General features: G+C 31.6%; 1 protein-coding gene across 1 annotated transcript in view; it reads right to left on the bottom strand.

The window, feature by feature from the left end:
• Cap-D2 (CAP-D2 condensin subunit) overlaps window positions 1-8,186 on the bottom strand; it is a 209,003-nt gene extending 200,817 nt beyond the window's left edge. Inside the window, exon 1 of the mRNA XM_085820101.1 lies at window positions 7,461-8,186. The gene's annotated coding sequence lies outside the window, so the exon portion shown is untranslated. The remainder of the gene's footprint in view (window positions 1-7,460) is intronic.
• Window positions 8,187-23,921: the final 15,735 nt, after the last annotated feature.

Here is a 23,921-nt window from a genome sequence, read left to right as displayed (position 1 = left end):
TCTGGCATTTTTATATTTATGATGCATTTTAGATGAATTCAATAAAATACTGAAAATTAATACTTCATGAAATAAACTCAATATACTGTTGAAGAATAATCTGTTTTTATTTTTCATCACTTTAGACACACAAATTATATATATATATATTAATAATTATATTAAAATTAATTATCGCCTATGGAATAAGAAAACGTAATGGAAAATTATTTAAAAAGAAATACTATTGAAATGGGAGATTTTTACAAGTGTAAATCTTAGTAAAGGTTGTATGTATTGTGCAATTCAAAAGTTGAAATATGTATTAAATTTAAAGAAGAATTTTAAATATAAAAATATTTTACGAGAAAATTGTTGTTGATTCCATAGAAAGATCCTGATTTTGCAAGGAGAATTAGTCTGTTTTCAAAAATCAATAAAAATTTAATTCTACTGCTTTTCACATCTTTTGTATTTTTGAACAGAACTCCTATGCCAAAATGTGAAAAATGCAAAGTAATATAATTTAATTTTTATAAATGCAAAAGAAATTCTCTGACGTAGTGTATGACAATGGAAGTAGATACAAGAAGTGGAGTAGACTACTAAATAAGATGTTCAAAGTGAAAGTAACTATAAATATATATATATAATAAAGCAAAAAAAAAAATTTTTTTTGTAATTATATAAAATATACTAATCTAGCAAGGATTATCTACCTGTATTTTTGCAAATAGTTGCAGATTTTACTAGAACTACAACAGAGATAATTTTGATACCATGAAATACCGTACATAAACTTATTGTTTTAAAAAAAAGAAAGTTCTTAATGATTCTTAAATTATTTATTAAGCAGAAAAAGATATTCATATTCAATTATAAAATTGCATTAAAAATAATATTCAGGTTTTAAAACAAAATGTTAATTGAAGCTGAGGTAGCCTATGAACATTTTCTGTACATGTTAAAAGCAACAAGCCTAAATTGACACATTAATGTAAAATTATATTTAAAACAAAATATAATTATTTTACATTTAGATATTAAAAATTATGCAATATTATCTAGAAAGCACAAAATCTTTTAAACTAAAAAAAAAAGAAGAAGAAGAAGAAGAAGAAGAACATCTTTCAGAAAAGCAGAAAAATGTTTCATCTCAGAAATGCATTTTTATATTAAAAAAAGTGTCTAAATGATGCTTTAAATGAATTACTGCACTGATGCAAGTCAGCAGAAAAATGTACTGTTTAAGGAGAGGATTTTTCAAATATTACAGGTTGCGACAGTTTCAAAAAGTGTTTTCTTTCCCCTTATCATTGCGAGGTCTTACCAATATATTAACATAGGGAGTAATTTAACCACTTTTGCAGTTCTAGGTATAGACGACGCCTTTAAACTTGAACCAAAAACACATTTCTTTTTTAAAATTTTCACTGCTGGATATTTGAGTAGTTTCAGAAAAAGACTTAATTTCATCCATAAAATAAGCAATTAAGAAATATATTTTTTTTTTACAGCGGGCACTTGCCTTTCTAGCATTGACCACTCATAAGGCCAAAAGTGGTGGTTATTTTAATCTGGAGGCATGTAATAGACAGCCACCATTACCTCCTATAAGGGGGCAGATAATTTACATCCATGCCTTCTCCAGGATTCAAACCTGGAACCTTCGGTATCGCAGTCGGCTTTCCTAAACACTATACTGTCTGGGCAACATTTAGAAATTATAAAGGAATGCTCTTTGCTGTTAGTCAGTCTAAAAGCTGCTAAGGTAGCTTCTAGCAACCCTTACGTGTTCATATAAAATTAATGAGTAGTAGCAATTTATACTGACTTTGAAAGCTTTCACTGTGCATTTGTATGATTTTTAGACTTGTTTTCTGTTTCAAGAAGGAAATACACACATAATATAAAAGTTATTCAAATCTGTAACATTAAGAGAATCATGTATGGCATGTAAGTTACTGACAGTTTTAATCATATGTATTTTTTATATGATGTAAGTAGTGAATTACATACTTTCAACGTAGGATAGGTCTAATTAATTATTTTTTGGGGAGGAGGAATGTTTTATAGGAATCGAAGTTAGGTGTTTGTAGGTTTAATAGTTGCTAAATAACCATTAATTAAAAGTTTTACTATGTAAAATGTTTTCCTGAGGCAATCATAATTTGCTTTTAAATAAATTAGAAGAAATTCTAACAGAAATTAAAGATGGAATAATTAATAACCAGATTGTGATGAAAGTCTGATTGGTTCTCATTCAAAAAATAAAGTAAGCTACTGGGGAAGCCAATCCTCGGTATCAACTTGACTTCAAAATTCCGTGAAATTCAAGTGTTTACGCATAATATTCTAATTTTATTACTCAAGCGGCAATTTGATGAAGGGTTGTCCATCTAATTGTAAACACATGGTCTTGCCTCATTTACTTATTCTTGTGTGACTGCATCTTTTGGATGTTTATCTTTTTTAAAATGAGGCAAAAAAGCAACCATTATTTGGCACACATTTTAAATAAAACTCTTGAAGGAAAAGAAAAATGTTTTCCGAAAACAAGAGGAGTAACGTGTTGAAATCAAAAACAAATGTAGCAAATGTGTCGAAGAAAACAGCAATAAAACATAGAAAAACTAAGATACTACAATTCTAAAAGTATTAGGAAGAACTGGCTTAGAGTTAATATTATTAACTAAAGAATATACATTTTTCTGAATGAAGCTATAAGAAAATACAGATCACCAAACATGGACGTTTTAAGGATAATTTTTGCGAAACCAAAATCAAAACTGTGACTTAAGTAACCAATTAACCTGATTTTAAATTTTACATTGCTGCGTTTCTCTTCCAATTAAATCCCAATGTTACTTTGATCTGCACATTTGTCAGTACTTCCCTAAACTTCTTTGTACATTCTTTATTATGGGCAAGATTTAGGATGCATAGACTCCACATTTTTACATTTTCGAGTCTAACTCTTCTGCAATTAAAAACTAGATTACATCTCACTGGTAAACTAATTGCTTCAGTTTTCTACTGTAGCTACACATACTGTTGATTGTAATTATAAATGTTTTCTTGGTAAAGGTTTACAATTGGGTGCCCCTTGTTTTTGGGCGATTCTTTTTTGATGCCAAGATCAGTGCCAGGAAGGCACAATTTCAAGATGGCCGCTACACAAAACCAAAATAAGAAGTCAAAGACTTGCACAGACTGTGTCCATGTATACACATTGATCTATTTTCACTTTAAAATAATCAGAGAACTGCACAAACTAGGCACTGTGCACTGACTTAACTTTGTCCATGTACACATCAATCTATTTCCATTAAAAAAAAAAAAAAAAAAAAAAAAAAAAAGCTAACACTAAGTTAAAACTATCTTGGTAACCAGAAATGAGATTTCGTCGCCAAACTTTGTCGCTAACCGAAGAGGCACCCAATTCTACACTAGAGCCATTTTCTTTATTGTGTATATATATAGAGACTGTTTGCACATTTTTTAGACAATTTTCGTTATACTTATAATATAAATATTTCGCCTCAAATTTTTGTGTTTTAAATTTTTTGATAACCCTTATTCGTTACCATTTTTCTAAACCATAATTTACAAGATAATAAAGCCTTTTGTAGTATTGGAAAAGGTATTTATTCTATTCCTCTTGAATAGTCCAAGGAGAGTTGTAAGTCAGAATTTGGACAATCCGCTTCTCAAAAGTCCAAAAGCACAAAAATCCTAAGGCAATATATCAGGAGATTTAATAGGAATGTAGGTGAATGGTATGGCCTTAATATCCTGTTCCTATTCTATTATCCCCTGAAAATTAACAGTGGATTTTGACGTGTGGCTGCTTGCTTTGTCTTGATGCAGTTCTGCTAATTAATGGCACTAAAAAGTAAAAAAGGTATTATATACTTGATATTTGTTTATAAAGTATGTTGCTGATAATACGTGGAATTGATAGCAACATTTTCCTCCACTCTCTTTATTTTTAATTTGCCATTAGATGAAAAACTAGCAACAATCATAAATCCCTTTAAAAAACTTTTAGATTCTTTGAACCATGTTTTTAGATATTTTTTCTCATGATAACAAATGCATCACTTATCATTTACAGTCATTTAGATACAGCTAAATTTCATCTATTCTGTCCACACTTTTGTCAGGGTTAATGTTTCTCATAAAGAATTCTGCAATATTTCGTAGAGAAAGATGATGTAAATCAGGGATGTCAAACTCATAGGTACACTTAAGCCAAACAAACAAGGTTTAACTTAAAGCGGGTCGCAAAAAAAAAAAAAAAAAAAAAAAAAAATCAATATTCATAGAAACATAGATTTATTTCAAATAATACAATAATAAACATATATATATATATTTATATAGAAAAGAACAAGAAAAATTTAATGTTTACATCCTGATACTTGACATCTCTTCTCTGCTATTATCTTTTGGGGGAAATTTTGTTTGTAGTGATAACTTTCAACGCTGACCCAAGGTGAGCATCATTAATACGGTTTCTAATAGGAGACTTATTACCTTTCATGACTGAAAATAACTGCTCGCACCGATAAGTGCTACCAAACATGGAAATAATTTCAGATGCAAATTTTCGAGTATTTTCAAACCTGGCTGGTAAATATTTATAAAATTCAGGCACGCCCACTTCAATGAATTTTGCTTTCAAATTTGAGTTGCATTGAATCTCGATCACCTCCATTTGCATATGGCTGGGTACTGAGTCAATACTTATTGAGAAAATCAAAGAAAACAAAAAAAAAATTGTCTTCAAGGGAACCAAAATCATTAAACCTCGTTTCAAATTCAGTTGTTAAATTTTCAATTTTTTCTGCGTATTTTTGATACGAACAAGTATCATCTAAACTTGATTTGTTCATGCTGCACGTCGGGAAGTGTGTCAAATCTTCATTTTTAAGTTGTTTTTCCCAAAGAACTAGTTGACATTTGAATGCTTTAATTATGTCAAACATGTTCGTAATGATATGATTTTTTCCTTGTAACGATAAATTTAAATCGGTTAAGTGTTTGGTTATATCAACCAACAAAGATAAATCTTGTATCCATATTGGATCGTAAAACAAACTTACGTCTTGATTTTTCGTTTTTAAAAACTGACATATTTCTTCTTTCAAATCCCAGAATTGTTTGAGAATCTTGGAGCAAGATAACCAACATACCTCGGTATAGTAGGACAAACCCGAATATTCACTATCTAACTCACTTAAAGCAGTGAATTGACGCTGATTTAAACCTCGAAACTTCTTGATGTATAATACAATGCATATGATGAATGTTTGAACCGTGAATTTCACTAAGTTTTTTTCTTAGTAATGCTACGAAGACCTTGTTTTTCCCGGTCATTGATGGAGCGCCATCTGTAGCTACAGAATTTAATTTTGCCAAAGGTAGATAATACAATCTACCTTTGCAGAAGTCCAAAAACACAAGTAAATATATCTTCTCCTATGGTAGTACCAGGCATCGGTATTAGTTCCAGTAATTCTTCAAAAATGTTAAAATTCTTGTCACAAGAACGAAGAAACACTGCTAATTGAACTTTGCCACTAATGTCCGTGCTCTCATCACAGGCAATGGAGAAACTTTCGAAACTAGATGACTTTGATTAAGACACAATAACACGCCGAATAAATACTAATTCAGAAGACAAACAAAAAAAATGGTAAAATTGGTGGTTCGGTAAAACCATCGAAACTAGTCCTGTGGAAATTTTGTAAATATAACGCTGATTTTTGTTGTTTGTCTTCTGAATTAGATGACTTTGCTTTGATCTGATCACTTAAATTCGCGGCTAAATCAGTAACTCTTTCCGAAACTGTATTTCGAGACAATGAAATTGACTGAAAAGCCTTCACATTTCCAGGACAAACAATTTCTCCAGCTTTCATTAGGTATTCCTTGATGAAATCACCGTCAGTAAAAGGCTTCGAATGTTTAGCTATCAACTCGGACAAGACGTAGCTTGCATGTACCGCCACTTCACTTTATTGCAATACTTTACTAAACATGGACTGTTGCTTTTTCACTCCCAAGGAGGTTAGAATACATGGAGATCAAGGTTCTTTAATATACTAAGGTTAGGCCAGGAACGGAAAAAGCGTGCCATTGGTTGCTGGTAGTGACGTCACCCGGGAGACAAGATGCATCAGCCGACGCGTCTGCTACATGATTTTGGTAATGGAAAAAATGTAAACTAAAGCAAAATGATCATTTTATATGTGGTAGATACACCGGAAATACCGGGTATATACTTTCCGATTAAGTATTTTGTTAAAGAAAATGTTTATTTTATGCACAGAATTCGTGCGAATGCTGAAAATAATTGTAAACATTAAATTCTTTTCGTAAAGGAAAGCATTAGAAAATGAAAAACGATATTTAAGTTAATTAAGGGAAATAAATATTGTAAAACAAGGTATTTTTCAATATTTTTTCGTAGTATTGTTTGCACTAAATAAATCTTGTTGAAAAGAACACATGATGGCATAACTGCTAAGACCATGGTAAAAACATAATCAAAAAGTATTATTCTATTTATTTTCATTGCTCATGCACTTTTTTTAATACAAATGAACTTTGACATTCCATGAGAAATATATGATCGTGTTTTTCAGTTTAAATTACATATCTCAACCAAAAATCTATATAAAAAGATTTGACTTAACAAATTCATATTTAAGTACCATAAAATTCTACAAATTTCTTAATATCCGTCATTATACTTTTAAATAGTATACTTATCGCATTCTTTTTAAAGTCACTTCATACTGATTCACTTCAGATTTTAGCAGAAGTGCATATATTTTCAGTATAATCTAAAAGTACTCTTATAATCCCTTACACTCCCAAGATTTCTATATAACATTTATCCTGACGTGATTATTTGCTATAGTAAATAATCTTCGATATTGGCATCCTATTCTTCCTTCCATACATTAAAAATGGAACAATTAAAATACATTTTCTTACACATATACGCACAATAATAATAATAAACTTGCCCTACATCTTAGTTTCGGCCCACCAGCGGCCGAGCGGTAAAGTCGCTGAACACTGGTAGTTCGGTCCGAATCCCGCGAACGGGCTGGCTGCATGGGCGTTTTCGTGGTTTTCCTCATGTGTAACGTGTATACGAGCCAGTTTCCCTGAGAAAGTCCTCCACGAAGGCATCACACCTATTACGCAGATAGCCCTAGTGTGCTTTGCCATAATTAAATACACCACCACATCTTAATTTCAATTCAGTCTGTACACAAATTAAATATTTTTAATTACTAATGTATTTTTATCAGGTTGTTTCTTAAAATACTTTTGTTATACTCGAAATATGTGTTCAATATTGAATTATTTTTCTTTCTCTTATAATTAAAAACAAGTTATATGGAATCAAAATTAAAACATATGCAGCAGTTAAATAACACTGAACAGAATATTTTACTTACTCTTTCGCTATTTGTATTCTAGCATTATACACAGATTTGTTTTCCTTCAGGTTCAAGCATGTGTAAGTTATATCAATTAAATTACACCACACATACCTGTATGCATCAGTTAAATAACACTGAAGGAAATATGTCACTCACTCATTCGATGTTTGCATCATAGTCTGGTTGAGAAATTGCTCTTTCCTCACGGTGAGGCATGTCTCAGTTTACTTAGTTCGCAAAGCTTAACCCAGACGCTGCTTCAATACATAGAATTACGTTTGGGATGTAAAGAAAGTAACCAAAACATGTGAATGAAGTTGGATACGCGAATTTATTAACTAATCATTCAGGTACTCAGTTTTGTTAATGACACTGAATTTAAATATCTCACTACGATGTAAGTCTCATACACAAAATGAAGATTATGATAAAAAATGATTTAAAATGAGAAATTTTTTCAATTTAAATGTAAAATAGCAGTAAAATGAAAAATAAATGTAAAATTACATCACGGTTATGTATGAAAACTACATAAATTCATTAAAAAATAGTTATTTTATCTGGTTGTAAAGAGTGTTTTCCGCCAAAAAACGTATTAACGTGTATAATTCTGACACAACGCTATAGCACAATTTGCCACTTCCGCCTAGGTATAATAGCAAATTAACAACACAAATCAAATCAAACTGTTGATGCAACGAAAGTAAACAAACGCCAAGAACTAACGCTGTCACCCACATGACGTCATGCGTATGTGGCATAACTTTCTCCCTGCACTGCGCATCGCTTTTGGGCCCCCCCCCCCCCTGCATGGAGATGGCGTCTCTGCTGTCGCAATACGAGGAGAGTGAAGCCGGGGGAAGCAAATAAGCCACGCCTCGTGAGGGCAAGAAAACGCTTCCCTTACTATGTGAAGTGAGGTTAAACGTCAGCTTGTTTGAAGTTTTGAGTGTGTTTTCTGATTTCTTATGTGAAGACGTGAGAGGGTTATAAGGTACTGAATGGTTACATTGAAATAATGTCTACATTTCGGATTTCATTTCAATATAAAAGAATGTTTTTTTAACATGCATAAATAAGTAGAATAATTGAAATGTGCGTTTGAAAAGCCGTCAGCAAAGAGTTCGAGTATTTTCTCTGTGTGACGTGCGCGAAGAAACATCTATAATTCTCAGATTTTTCTTCAATTAATGGTTTGAGTATTATACTTGTAATTAACTGAGTTGTAAAAGCAAAACGGTAAGTAAACAAGGGAAGGGGGAGTGGTCAGCTCATCGTGGAAAAGAAAACGCGTTATTTTAAAGGTGTGATCATATTATATTACAAGTCATATTTTATGTATTTAATTTTATTTTCTGTGCAAGTAAATATTTAATAACAGGATTTAATTTGGGGTGAAATTTGTGGGAGTTTTAAAAATAACAATGCAGAATTTAAATATTATTTTTTATCATTGTTCATGCAATTTAATATTTTTCAAAACGTAAGTAGTATTTCTAACATGGAAAATTGAGAATTATACTTGTATATATTTAGAATAACTAAAATATAATCAATTAATGGTTTGAGTATTTATTTATTTATTTTCACAATACCTTTATTGCTAGCATTCATTAATGACAGCATGTAATTACATAATGCATTTCTCATTTAACTCATTTTTAAGGGAATCAGTCCCTTTGTACATATATTTTTCCTCTGCATTTCAGAGTAATTCAATTTGTAAACTATGATTAGTTCATTTTATCTTTCAATTTTTGCTAGGAAGTTCAGTCTAGTTTTTACATTTATTTCATACATATATAAGTCAAATGATATTTATTTCACATATGTATTAGGAATTTTAATAGCACTTTGCCTACTTTTACATTAAGATTTCACTGTTAAAGATTGACTGGTGCTGATTTGTTCAAAAATAAAAAACTAATCATAAGCATTTTTATTTTATTCAAAAAAAAAAAAAAAAAAAGAGTTTATTTAACATGTAGAGTTCCATAAGAAAAAATCATGTATAAAAACTATAAAATATGCAAATACAAACATTATTTTGTATTATAAAATATACAAGACATGCAAGTTATAGAATATACAAGTTATGCAATATTTCTATCATTAAATAATCAGGTTATCTCAGTTCATGAAAAGTAATTTATTCAATAGTAAAATTCTAATTTACTATAAGCATTGCACAAATGATAGATATATGTAACTACTAGTTAGCTGATAACATAATATTATTTTATAAAAAATAACAGGATATAACTACATAAGTTTTCAAGGAAGAAATATCTGTGTCGTTAATGAAGCTACAATAATTTATAGAAATGATAAAGTGAATTGCATAGATATATATAAATAAAATTTTACAAAATAAAATAAATTACATAAATTACATATATAAATAAAACAAATAAAAGTATGGTATATTACATCATAACTTCAATTAATGAGCAGTTCATTCAAGACATAACAAGCTCTGTTTGTGAAACAGAATGCAGACAAATTCCATCTGAATATAAAAACTGTAAATTACTCAAAGAAAATCTCAATGCAGTTGGTAATTTGCTTACTGCCCTTTAAACAATACCAGTTTTGTGAATTTCTGTCGTATTTTCTGTTTGTGTAGAAAAAGGATGTTCTGTTTTGCTTCATAATGAAGCCGTATATTTATGTAATGCATAGCAATGCATTTGACTAAATAGAATAGATGATTATGCTCGGGTTCATTATCCAGAGCATGATTTTTTAAACTTTCAAAGATGTTTACATCAAGACATTTAATTAAAACATCTGTAATTATAGTTTCGACTTTAGAAGTATTAATTTCTGACAGAGGATACATATTCAAATATCTTCTGAAAAGTATCTCAGTCTCTTTACATATTTTAATGGTATCCCAAGAAGGAAATATAAGTCCTCCGCTAGATTTTATATCTATCAATTTCCAATTTTTTTCTGATGAATAAAGTGCTTCAATGCATTTAGAGCAGAAAATTGTTTGTTCTGTTTTCCGAACAATAAAACCCGCAATATATGCAATAGTTTCTTCTAAATATTCACTAGGCCGGAAATATAAAGAAAGACAGTAATCATGTTCAGCCAATATATTATCATTATGAGTTGTTTCTTCATTTTCTAATATGAAATTTCTTCGGCTACTTTTATTTATGCCTTCTGTTGGATTTTTGTGTGAAGAACATACAAGGATTTTATAGTTTTCTATTGCCGAGCAATTTCCATTTTTATTAATTTCTAGTTCTTGATGAACAAGAATTTTTTTTAAAGCAGAAATGAATTGCCTGCAAGTTGGATTATTATTGCAGCCAAATTTTGATCTTATATACCCAAACAGAAGCTCTATGTTATCTTGATTAAATTTGTACAATGGTATATACTTCAGTTCTTCTTTCTTTACTAATTTTTCGAACACTCCCTTGCTACTTTCAATACAGATTAAAAATCCTAAAAAACCTGTTTTTCTGTTGCTAAGTACTAGAGGTGTTTTCTCTCTTCCAGAAAGGTTTTCAATGTAAAACTTAGCTTCGCTGAAGAATTGTAAAATAGTGGAATAATTTTCAGTGCACATTGCTTTTTTATAGGAAGCCTGGTGAATACTTCTGGAATTTAAAATATCGAATAGCCTATTAAATAATTTGATGAATCGTATTGTGCCTGATGCATCTTGAAAGCCATGAATTTCTTTTTCTAAACAAAACTGCAGAGCATCACCTACTGAATCACTAAAAAGTTGTGCAGCTAAATTTACTTTCATTGGTTGTTTTTTCCAAAATACATTGTGCCGTTTCAATTTATTTGCCAAATGAAGGCCCTCTTCTTCTTGTAATTTATTTAAATTAACTATGTGTTCCCACTGAATTATTTTATGTTCATAGTCAATTAGAACACCTTTGTCCCCAAAAGTATTTCTTACCAATTTTAAAGCATGGCAAGGATCCAGGAAGAAATATATGGGTTGCTGTGTTGTGGGATGGAGGAAGAAAGTTTTAAAATCATCCAATTCAAAACTGCAGCCTAGATTTTTCATCATTGAGAAATTTGAAACGGCACCATCACATGTCAGACTAACAATATTAACATTTGCTTCACTTAACCATCTTAAGCAATTAAGAATAACTGATGCACGCTGCTCTCCACTTAATCCAGCTGTAAAAAAGTAGCCTACTGGAAGCTTCCAGTTACTATTAATACAATTTACCAATAGTACAAAAACTTCTTTTGCAACAGACCTTTCGTCACCATCTAAATGTGTTCCAATATCAATATATCCAACATACTGTTCACCATTCCATTCTACATGTTGTCGAATTGCCATTTCGTCAACAATTAATGAACAAAATACTGGATATTGACTTGTTGAACTTTTTGCTTTCAAAGCTGCTAAAGCTTCTTTGCAGAATCCTGGTGATGCATCTAAACTTTCATACCATTTAGAAATGGTACGTGGATGTGGTAACCCAGTGTCAAATTGCTTTCTGACGTAACAGTATGCTTTGGGTGACAAGAAATTTAAAGTTAATGCAAAAGAACGAAGTTGGGAGTATTTGTTATGTTTTTTCTTAAGACGTAAATTAATTTCTTTGGAAATTTCTGGAATGTTATTCAAAAGTTCATAGTACTCATCTATAATTAAATTTTTATTTTTCAATTCGAGTAGAATATTTTTATACGAAAGCAATCGCTTTTGTAAGCGTCGTTTTGTTTGTTGCAGCCCTTTAACTTGAATTTTTGCCTTCTTGAGTTGCAAAGAAGTTTTCGTCAGTTTTACTTTCAACGTTTTTTTTACAGGAGAATCTTCTGTATTACTGCATGTTTCATCAGCTATGAATTCTCTAGTTTCTGAGTTGGCAGGAGCAGGTCTCTTAAATGGAACTTTCTTAGTCTGTGGAAAAAAAAAAAAAAAAAAAAAAAATAGCACTGAAATACTTACGTACATTAGAACAGCTTATTTAACATCTTATTGATCTAAATATATACAGTGAATCGTCTCTTGAGATAATTAATAATCACAGTGGAGGTGATGTTCTACATTTATGTTCTTATATTCGCAGAAGTAATGATTGCGCTAATCGCTATGACAAAGCGCTTAAAGCTAATGCCTTAACAATTTCTGTAATTTTAATATTTTTTTATTTGTAACATACATTATTCCTTTTGCAGTATAAAGAGGGAAATCTACAAATATTAAGTATTAAAAAATATATATGTTCATTTATCAGTTACACAGTAGGACATTGATTATTTGAATGCAGTTTTAAAAAATTTTTGGCCTCTCAAAAATTAAATTATTTTTAAAAATCTTTTTAAAAAGTAAGGTTTAATAACATAGAGTTTCACACTGATTTAAAAAAAAAATCTGAATCCATGCATTCAGAGAGAAATATATTAATGAAAATTAGTTGCTACAATAAATTAAAACATTTTGCTAAATACGAAGTTTTGGATTACCAATATATATCAGCCATTGAGGGACTCGTCACCAGAAATGCTTTTCAATGTTAGAGCGGGGAACTGATTTTACATCCAAGAGAACGGAGAAGACACATCTCAATTTTGAAGGAGAACAAACACCCCGGGGAATGAATCAAAGAGTCTTCTTTTGTAAAATTAATGAATTATGATAATTTTATTTTAAAATGAAACATAAGGGAAAAACCTTTTGCTATAAAATATATTTTAAATGCTTATTTTATCCACTAATTTAATCTCGTATTCTTTCGAAAAAAGTCTCTGAAGAGCACACTTCTAAGATAAAGAAAGAAGAGTAAACTTATTTTATAAAAAATTGAAAGGTAAAAGCAGTTTACTGGAATAGAGAACAAACATATACTATTGAAAGTGTTTGAAACTGAGGGGGGTGGGACAGTAATGGTGATGACAGATGAAGAATCAAAATTTATGTACAGAAACTGGGATATGGCATGACAATTTCAATGCAAACAAAATAATAAATCACAGCAACCTATAGATGTAAGAACTGTGTGTGTGTGATTATGGCAAAGCCTTGAGGGCTATCTGCCTAAGGAGAGAGATGTCTTCGTGGAGGACTTTCTAAGGGAAACTGGCTCGTACACACATTACACATGGGGAAAACCACAAAAACGCCCATGCAGCCAGCCCGTTTGTGGGATTCGAACCTCGGACTGAACTACCACTATTCAGCGACTTTACCGCTCGGCCGCTGGTGGGCACAGAGTCGTAGCTAGGGTTTTCAGCGCCCGAGGACAACTGAAGATTTCGCGCCCCCTACTGCTTGCCAAGGATGGAAAACATTTAATTCTAAAATTTCGTAACATCAGTTTGGCGCCCCTTGGATTCTGTGCCCGGGGATAGATGTCCCCCCTTGCCCCCCTCTAGCTAGGCCCCTGGGTGGGCAACAGATGTAAGAATAAATAAGCTTGTAATCTTGAATAGCTATCAAATGAATATTATATGTCGACTTTAATACTTAAAAGAAATTTTACAAACTTGTAACAGATTATTAATTCCTCCCTGCCCTCCAAATCTCGCAATGCACAAAGAAAGTAAAAATTAAAAATTCCTCAAAGGTTTTATTTCTGAATTTGCAAGCAGATGTGAGAAACCGTAGCACTAGCCTTACCAGTGGTAGACAGTTATTTAATTAGAAGAGGACTGTTCATAATATATCACTAAATCATATACAAACATTCTTTAATATTAATTTAGAATTTAAATAACAAAAATCAGTGATTTTGTTTGAATTCTAAATTAATACTTGATTGGTGTGTTTAAGTTAATTATGCTTTAATATTATTAAAAAATAAAACACATCCTTATATACCTTTTGAACTTTCTGCAAATAAGATGGAAATTCTTTAAAGATGCTCGGAACAACACCCTTTTTAAGCGTTACAAGGTGGCTAGCGTATCTTTTATTGAAATCCTCTTCTTTAAAATGTTCAGAACAGAGAAATGCATTTGCAGAAGGATTCCAATCTTTACGCCGTATTGCCTGAATCCATGCTTCTCTTAACGTTGGATCTTTAGGAATTCTGAAAAAGAAAAATCCATATGTTGAAGAAGTATAAAAATAAATGTTTTAAAACAATCTAAAATCCAATTTTTAGTATAGTACATGATAGATTAATATAGTACATGATGCAATACAGAAATGGCATATAAAATTACCAAATAATTTTAGTGCATAAATAAATTAAAATTTTTGATTAATTAATGCAAAGCATACACAGCTATTTGCTTATGAGACAGATGCCTTTGTGGAAGGCCCTTTTTATGGTATGTGATTCATATTCATGCAGTATGTGAGATGTTGAGTTTTAAATCTTGGCGTAAGTACAACAATTATCAATGAGCCAATGGTGAGCAATAGTAGCTTTAGGAGGGGTGAAATATAGCCCCACGACAAAAAATCATTCGAACAGCAATCTTTGGTGAAACATTCTAAATACAGTAAAGCAAACTATGTTGGTGAGTATCATAAATTTAATCATGATCTGTAAGAGGGAAAAAATTTTCAACATTCTGAAAATTAAGATAGTCAAATTCTTAAAGATTGATTCTTTTGAAATATGGATAATTTTACAAAATGTTTAATGCTAACTTCTCACATAATTCACATAATATGAATATGAATCAGTTACTCTAAGAAGGCCTACAAACTACAAACGCATCTGTCTCCTAAGCAAATAGCAGTGTATGTGCATTAATTATTCAACAATTTTTAATTAACATTTCTGTCAGGATGGAGATTACTAAAGGGAACCCGAAGAGAGTGGTTCTTTTATATGGTACATAAAAATATTTATGGTACACAAGTGCAAGAACCAGTTATAATTATTGTACTATACCCTCAGTTATTTTGGTCATATGCAGACAAAGTACTGTTTCCACTTAACTATGATTTATTTATAGGTTTCAAATAATAATTTAATATTATAAAATCATACAAATTATATTTTAAAGTTCTAGGAAAACCGATTTATTATGAAATGTATGAACAAGGTTACATTCTTTTTTGTTATTTATTTCAAAAATTGGATTTTTTAAAATAAATAATTTAGAAATTATGAGCAAATTAACTATAACTCATATTTATATTTCGGTCATGTAAGGCAACTATAGCCACATACCTTCCCCGCATTAAATTACTGGATTCTGTAAAAGTACTAATATATAAAAAAAGGTAAAAGTTAGAAGCATAAATTTATTACCAAATAACATGCTTTGAATTTTGTCAGAAAAATGCATATATAAATGCTTAATCATTACTAGCGGGAAGTTATAATGCTTCCATATATGACTGTTTGCATATAGGTGCAGAGAAAAATATAACATTCATTTTACAGTATAAAGGTAATTAAAGAGCATTGCTCATATCCTGATAATCATTAGAATTGATACAATTATCAGCACTTGCAGCCGCTTCCTTGGATATGTTTTAAACATGCACAGCAAATTTTTATCTAACTTTGAGCAAAGTATAATTAAATAAATGATAGTATATATGTTAAAAGAATATTTACCTGTGAAATGTAATACCGGATCCTGCTATTCTTCTATTTGTACAGCCGAAAGCAACGCAGGAATTTACCATTCTGGCAGGAATAAAAATTGCTTCTCGGAACAATATTGCAGCCGTCTACAAGATGATAGAAAATGTAGAAATAAAATGAAATGGCGGGAAAAAGTGAAGGAAAAAGCGCGCGAAGACTCCACGGTCTTTAATTTACGAAACTGGGTGTGGCTAGGTTCTGCCTCATTGGCTGAAGAGCTCGTCAATCTTTCTAAAGCCACGACTACTAAGGGCATGCTTTCCCCCCCCTTTTTGGCTTCACTTGGACTGCGCGCAGGGCATCTCCATGTATTCTAACCTCCTTGTTCACTCCTAACTTGAGCTCTTTCAACTGTTCTTCTCTCATTAATCTTTCGTAATTGTTATATTTCGATTTGTGTTGTTCGTAATGACGTTTAATATTATATAACTTTGGTACATTAATAGTATTATTACATATCAAGCAGATTATTTTATCTTTTATTTCAAATCAAAAATATTCTAATTTCCATTTTACTTGGAATATTCTATGTTCGTCAGCGATTTTTTGTTTAATTTTACTACCACTTGGTTTTGATATAGACATACTGAATACAAAGGGCTGGAATAAACACGGTTAACGTTAAAAAGTTAACAAAAATTTATTCTTTCCACAAGAGATAAATCAAAATGCTGAAATATTTCTTCAAAAATATTCTAAAAATATCACAAAATGTCAAACGTTTAGCAAAAATCAATTCAAAACAGAGAAACTAATTCTATCTCACAGCGAAATCGCTACAAATCAATCACAGCATTAAGTAATTCTTCTTAATTACTTAAGTAATTAAGAAGAATTACTTAATGCTAATTGCTAGAATTACAGCTACTACTGAGATGAGTTGTTTGTTCTCGGCTTTTATAAGCTTTATAATTAATTTCTTGAATATACTGGAAACATCTATAAATATCTGGATTTTTGTGGATGGCAACAGCAATTATGAGATATTTATTTATTAGGTATTGAATGCATGCGCTGTTCTATTTTTAACCTTCCAACGTAGCTGTCTTTTCAAAAATCGTCTGCGTTGCTAAGGCAACATGAAGCAAATCTAATTACAATTCTAAATAAAAAAATAAATAACTATGAAATCCATAACAATATGAATTAAGTAATAATTAATAATAAAGCAAAGTGCATGCACAGGCATGCACCAATATATCGTACAAAACTATGATTGGAAAACTGAGACCATGAGTTCGGCCACATTCGGCTATTGGGGGATGCGTACAAGTTCTGAGTGCACGTGTCCCCCAAAAGCCGAGGGTAGCTGAACGCAAGGTACTCACACGCATTTGTAATTTAAGTAGTGTGTGTCAGCTCTAGTGCTGTAAAAGTAACGAGAAATTGAGTACCCGTATGTATTCGTTACTCAATGAATCAGTACTCGTTACTTTCGTATCGTTACTCGTTACTTTCGGTAGAATCGACTATAGTAGGTATAAAGCGTCGCATCGCATTGAATCACGTGAACGGCTGAATCCCGCAGGAGTTTTTTTGCATCGCATTGAATCACGTGAACGGCTGAATCCCGCAGGAGTTTTTTTGCATCGCATTTTTGGGTAGAAATAATTAACTTTCTTTTGGCTATTATTTTGTGGTACACTCATATCATTAAATATTTAATTTTCTATTGGTGTCAGGGCTTAATTTTTAAAATCAGTAGTTCGGAAAGCTACGGAATGACGTTAGGAATGCAGAAAAAAATAAAGAGGGAAATAAAATAAATTATACAATAATAACATAATTATTAAATAAAATGATAAAAAGTAGTTATTAAAATACGTAATAATTAAAATAATAAAAAATTAATTAATTCTTAAATTTATAATGAATAGTTAAATAATAAACTAAAATACCAGATCTCATCTTACTGGCTTAATAACATTTCGTCCTGTATGGTTTCATCCCCAGCTCGAAAAAGTGTCTTTTTGTCCACTGCTTTCTCCCCAATTCCCTCTTTCCGTCCTCCAGGAAGGTATCCTTCCATTTAGGCAGATAGCCCTCGTGTGCTTTGCCACAATTAAATAATCCAATTCAATCCATCGGCTGTTCGAAAAACAGGTGTTCACTTTACAATAAGGCGAACGTCTGTTTACTTTAATTAAAATGGTTTCCAGGAGATAACTATTTCTACTTTGACTTAGCTTTTCATTTCTAATACTATTTAATATTTTACGCAAACAAATTATGCTGAGCAGAATAATGAATTTCAGACGTGTTCAAAAGGTGTGTATGTGAATATAATAACATTTTTTATATATAGTATCCATTTTTTTTAATTTCACGCATTTCTAAAGCAGCAGAACCCCGGTATCACTATTTTGACATGCACGCACACATACACACACACATACACACACACACACAAAAAAAAAAGAAAAAAAAATGTGCAATTAAGATTCATGTTACATTCTTTATTAAAAGTAATGGGTTGTCTTTAAATGCAAATCTTCATGCTTTTAGAGAAATTCATGTGATGATCTTAAAAAGGTGATGTTCACTACCAATGTATGTTTATGTTCTCAAATATGCAGATCTCTTTTAGAAAGTGACCTCTTCGTTATCTTGATGTCTCTGATGTCGTTAATAGATGACCTCTTCTCTTGATGTCGTTAATAGATAGCCTACCAGCGGCCGAGCGGTAAAGTCGCTGAACACTGGTAGTTCGGTCCGAGGTTCGAATCCCGCGAACGGGATGGCTGCATGGGTGTTTTCGTGGTTTTCCCCATGTGTAACGTGTATACGAGCCCATTTCCCTTAGAAAGTCCTCCACGAAAGGCATACCTACTCTTAGGCAGATAGCCCTAGTGTGATTTCCCATAATTAAATACACCACTACCACACGTTAATAGATATTTTTATAAATATTTTCTAATAGATTATAAGGTATTTCTCCCGCCTTCCTAGCATGTATTCGTGGTGTAGTGGTTCTGCACGCTGAACCGGTATTCCATAAGTCCGTGGTTCCATTCCCAGCGAAAGCGGTTTCTAATTTTTCAATCTCCTTGCTTTCAAAAAATCCTAATGTCTCTACAAGATAATGGAATGAATGTAATTTAATGTCAATTTAAAAAGTGTACCTTTGTATTAAGACAGATTTATGGCTCTAATATTTCTTTCGCAATTAACTGTTATGTAAGCTTAATTGTTTTCTTATACCATTTATTGTACATAACTGAAATATTTACTTTGAGACAGGCACACACACACACACACGTAATAATAATAAATCCTATATTTACAATAAAAAAATCCAAAGAATATTCTCTATTACATTTTTATTTCACCACAGCAGATTTAAATTATTTTGGAAATGAATATGATGTCTCTTTTTGAAAAAAATTCAAAATCAAAATTCTCTTTTTCGAAATCTTTTTGCATACATGTACACATATATGTATGTTTCTCGCATTGTGTTAAAACAACGGTACCTAGAGCCATCCGATTTTGAATAAGGTACGTCTCCACCCGAATATGGGCATCTGGAAGCCCAAATTTGGATTGGATTATTTAATTATGGCAAAGCACACGAGGGTATCTGCCTAAAGCGAGGGATGCCTTCGTTTAGGGCTTTCTAAGGGAAACTGGCTCGTATACACGTTACACATGGGGGAAAACCACGAAAACACGCATGCAGCCAGCCCATTCGCAGGATCCGAACCTCAGACCGAACTACCAGTGTTCAGCGTCTTTACCGCTCGGCCGCTGGTGGGTCCCAAATTTGGAATTTGGAAGTTCTTTTATTTTCTATTTCATATTTTGTAAAAAATTTAACGAATTTTTGATTAACAAACTCAAAGATTTAAAAAGCGAGCAATGGCAATAGGGGACCTTTTTATCACCAGCGCGCGAAACTGTGTATCAGAAATTCTAAAGATATTCTCATTTTAAAATTATTTTGCGATATTACTGTAGAACTGAATTTTATGGTTTAAGTGCGAAGAACATGATATTTAATAAAAGATGACAACACACAAAACTTAAAAAAAAAGGCCCCTTTGGACGTAATTTAATATTTGAAACCTTTCAGATTTTAAATTTTTTTTAAGATCCAAAGGGACAGTTTGCCCTGAAAGACTATTAATTTCGTTTTGGATTTTGCGTTGGAAACTTTAAAAGGGTGCATCACTTTTCAAATCGTTGCCACCATATATTATCGCTCTGTCTTATATTTAAAGAAATTATATAATGAAGAATCTACATGAATGCGTGTATGTTCCTCGCATTGTGTTAAAACAACGGTACCTAGCGCCATCAAAATTTGGATAATATAATTTTCCATAGAATATAGGCATTTGGAAGCTTCTAGTTTGAATTCGAAATTCGTTTTATTATCCAATTCGTATTTTGTAACACTTCAAAGAATTTTTTATTAACAAACTAAACGATTTCAAAGTGAGCAATGGCAAATACTGTACGGGTAAAAAAAAAAAAAAAAAAAAAAAAAAAAAAAAAAATCTCCAGCGCGCGAGACTTTCTATCGAAAATTCTAAAGATGTAGAAACATTAGGTTACTTCGATGTAAGCGATGTGAAAAATAAGCAATATCCTCGCCGGAAATTGTATTACCCACCTCTCGAATACGCGCCGAGCGTCCTGACCACTATACTACGAAAGCCTGCTAAGAAGGAGGGAGAAATACCTTATATTCTCACCCTTTTAAAGGGCGACTGGGGATTAGGCGACCCAGTTGCCAAATCATGGTGGTGGAGAATCATTGTTGTGAGCTCCATGATTTATATTTGGTAATGACATTCATCAGCCGTTGTGTTCCTTAGACAGTTATTTTTTTATTTTTATTTTTTTTTTCAGTTTGGCAACGGTAAGAAAGCTTGGAATAATGTTTTGATTTCCTTAAGTGTGTAAGAAAATAAAGTTTGGCTTTCTTAAGCAAGAAAACGTAATTGTTTATTTAAAATATTTCTTCTCACGTGTTATAGAATGGAGTCAAATTTAATTTAAAGGCAAGAACGACTGAATGAAACAATATTCAGGTAGATTCAACGCAACAATCATCATTTACCATCTTTTTTAGTTCGGGCGCCATTGTATAAACATCAGGTTGTTTCGAAGCGAGATGAAAAATGAGCAATGCCTTCGCCGGGACTCGTAACTACGGACCTCTCGAATACACGCCGAGAGTGCGGACCACTGCATTACGAAGGCATGCCAAGAAAGCGGGAGAAATACCTTATAAAGATATGCTCATTTTAAAATTATTTTGCGATATTGTTGACCCAAAATGTTCAAAAAACGCCTCTTTGGACGTAATATAAATCTGAAACTTTTCAGATTTTTTTAATTATTATTTATTAGTCCAAAGAGGCAATTTTCCCAGAAGGACTATTCATTTCGTTTTGGTATTTTGCGTTGATTCACATGCGTTGTTTCACTTTTAAAATTGTTGTCACCAAACACAAGTATTATCACCCTGTATTATATTTAAAGAAATTAAGTAATGAAGAATGTGCATGTAAGTTTCTCGCATAGTATATAAGTACCTAAAGACATCAAATTTTGAATAACGTAATCCTCTTGAGAATATGGGCATCTAGAAGTGCAAATTTGGAATTTGTTTTATTATCGATTTCATATTTTGGTAAAACTTTAACGAATTTTTTATTAACAAACTCAAGGATTTCAAAGCGAGCAATGGGAACGCTGTACAGAAAAACAAAAAATAAAATAAAAAAAAATTATCTCCAGTGTACGAAAATATGTATCGGAATTTCTAAAAATATGCTCAATTTAAAGTTATTTTGCAAAATAGCTCTTGAACTGAATTTTATGGTTTAAGTGCGAAGAACTTGGTAAAGGTAACACACAAAATGTTAAAACGACGCCCTTGTGAAAGTAATTTAAAATCTGAAATCTTTCAGATTTTTTTAGTCCAAAGGATCAATTTACCCAGAAGAACTATTAATTTCGTTTTGACATTTTTCACCGCTTCACGATAAGCGTTGTTTCAATTTTCAAATTTTCGCCACCAAATATTAACTCCCTGTACTATATTTAAAGAAATTAAATAATGAAGAATCTGTATGAACGTAAGTATTTTTCTCGCATTGTGATAAAACAGCGGCACCTAGAGCCATCGAAATTCGAATAACGTAATCTTCCATAGAATATGGGTATGTATAAGTCCTAATTTGAATTTGCAATTTGTTTTATTATCGATTTCATATTTTGTAACACTTCACTGAATTTTTGATTAACAAACTTAGAGATTTCAAAGTGAAGAGTGGCAACAATGTACGAAAAAAAATATTTTTATCTCCAGCGCGCGAGACTGTGTATCGGAAATTTGTTCATTTTAAAATTATTTTGCGATATTGCTGTTGAACTGAATTTTATGGTTTGAGTACGTAGAACATGATATTTAATAAACAAAGGTAGCACGCAAAACGTTAAAAAAAGGCCTCTTTGGACGTAATTTAAAATCTAAAACCTTTCAGATTTTTTTATTTAACTTTTTTATTTATTTTCATCTCTCCTGATAGCCTTCCGTAGGCTCCATCATTTCTAATTTTAAAAATTAAACCCTGACTGCAGCCAACGATTGCGAAAATAAAAGCCATATAAGGAAGATGGATATAATATTATATATGATATATAGACTATATTCCTATAGTTTATATTTATATATATATATATATACTTTTGCATTTAATTATAATTTATTTAATATATATATTTACGTTTGATAGTATCGGCGATTGCAATAAAAATGGGTGGTGCACATCTAGATGTTACAGCGGTCCCATATACAAATTTTCAACGTTCTACAAGTAATCATTTTGGAGTTATGAGAAATGTATACATACATACGTACACGTCATGAAAAAAATCCCTTTTAAGTATCAGCTTAGAATCATATCCCTTTAATCCTACTTAGCAATCCGTTTTGGGAAGAAAGAGTCCTTCATTGTGTCCGTACGTACATACGTCACCCAAAAACATTATCCACATGGATTATGTAATGGTCAAAAATGGATGTTTCCGTAGAAATATGATGCCCAATATTTTTCGCGATTACAGTACTTACTTCCCTTTTACTTCGTACAAGTAAGTAAAGAACGTATATTGACCTACATATTCTTATATAAACAATACCTAAGTGCAGTATATAAATATTTTAAATCAATAAAAATATCCCAATGGCACCCTCAAGAGAAAATCAATAATTATTTAAATTATCCAAATTTTCAAATTACAAACATAATATGCACTATAAATCTTAATGTAAGTACAAAATAACGCTTCACGCTGTCAAAATGGCTCATCTTATTAAATATCATCAACTAAATATTATTTCAACTAAAATACAAACACATAATATAAATAAGAGTTTACCCGATGAATTACACAAAAAAGTACGAAATTATCAATAAAAAAAATATGCGCGCATTGTGACGCACAGGTATTGTTAGCAACCTCATCATTCGTATTCGAACAGCAACCGCATTCGTATTCGAACAACCGCATCATTCGTATTCGAGTAGAAACCGCATCATTCCTACTCGCATCGTATGAGTAACGAAATGGATGCGAGTAACGAAATTGATTTGTGAGTACCGAATCGGTACTTCGAGTCAACCGATGTACCCGTTACTCGGTAACGAATACATGCGGTTTGCTCCAGCTCTAGTCAGCTCACTGTGAGTAATCTAACAACACTGAATAAATTATCGTTAATTACTTAGCAGAAAATATTTCATTTTTTTATTCGTCGATATGTTATTTTATTATTATATATTATTATTTGCCGATATATTGGCCGGGCTGAAAAAATATTTGTTGTGGGCCGCATGCCGCGAGTTTGACATCCTTGAAGTACATTACGTTTTCTTTTGCCTTTTGAGATTCAAATGAGCATTAATCC

The sequence above is a fragment of the Stegodyphus dumicola genome, chromosome 7, assembly GCF_044657685.1.
Source record: "Stegodyphus dumicola isolate Sdum_Otavi_A_Nest chromosome 7, ASM4465768v1".
NCBI classification, from domain to species: Eukaryota; Metazoa; Arthropoda; class Arachnida; order Araneae; family Eresidae; genus Stegodyphus; species Stegodyphus dumicola.
Note: the sequence above shows the minus strand (reverse complement) of the source record. Positions and strands in the feature narration are given on the sequence as shown.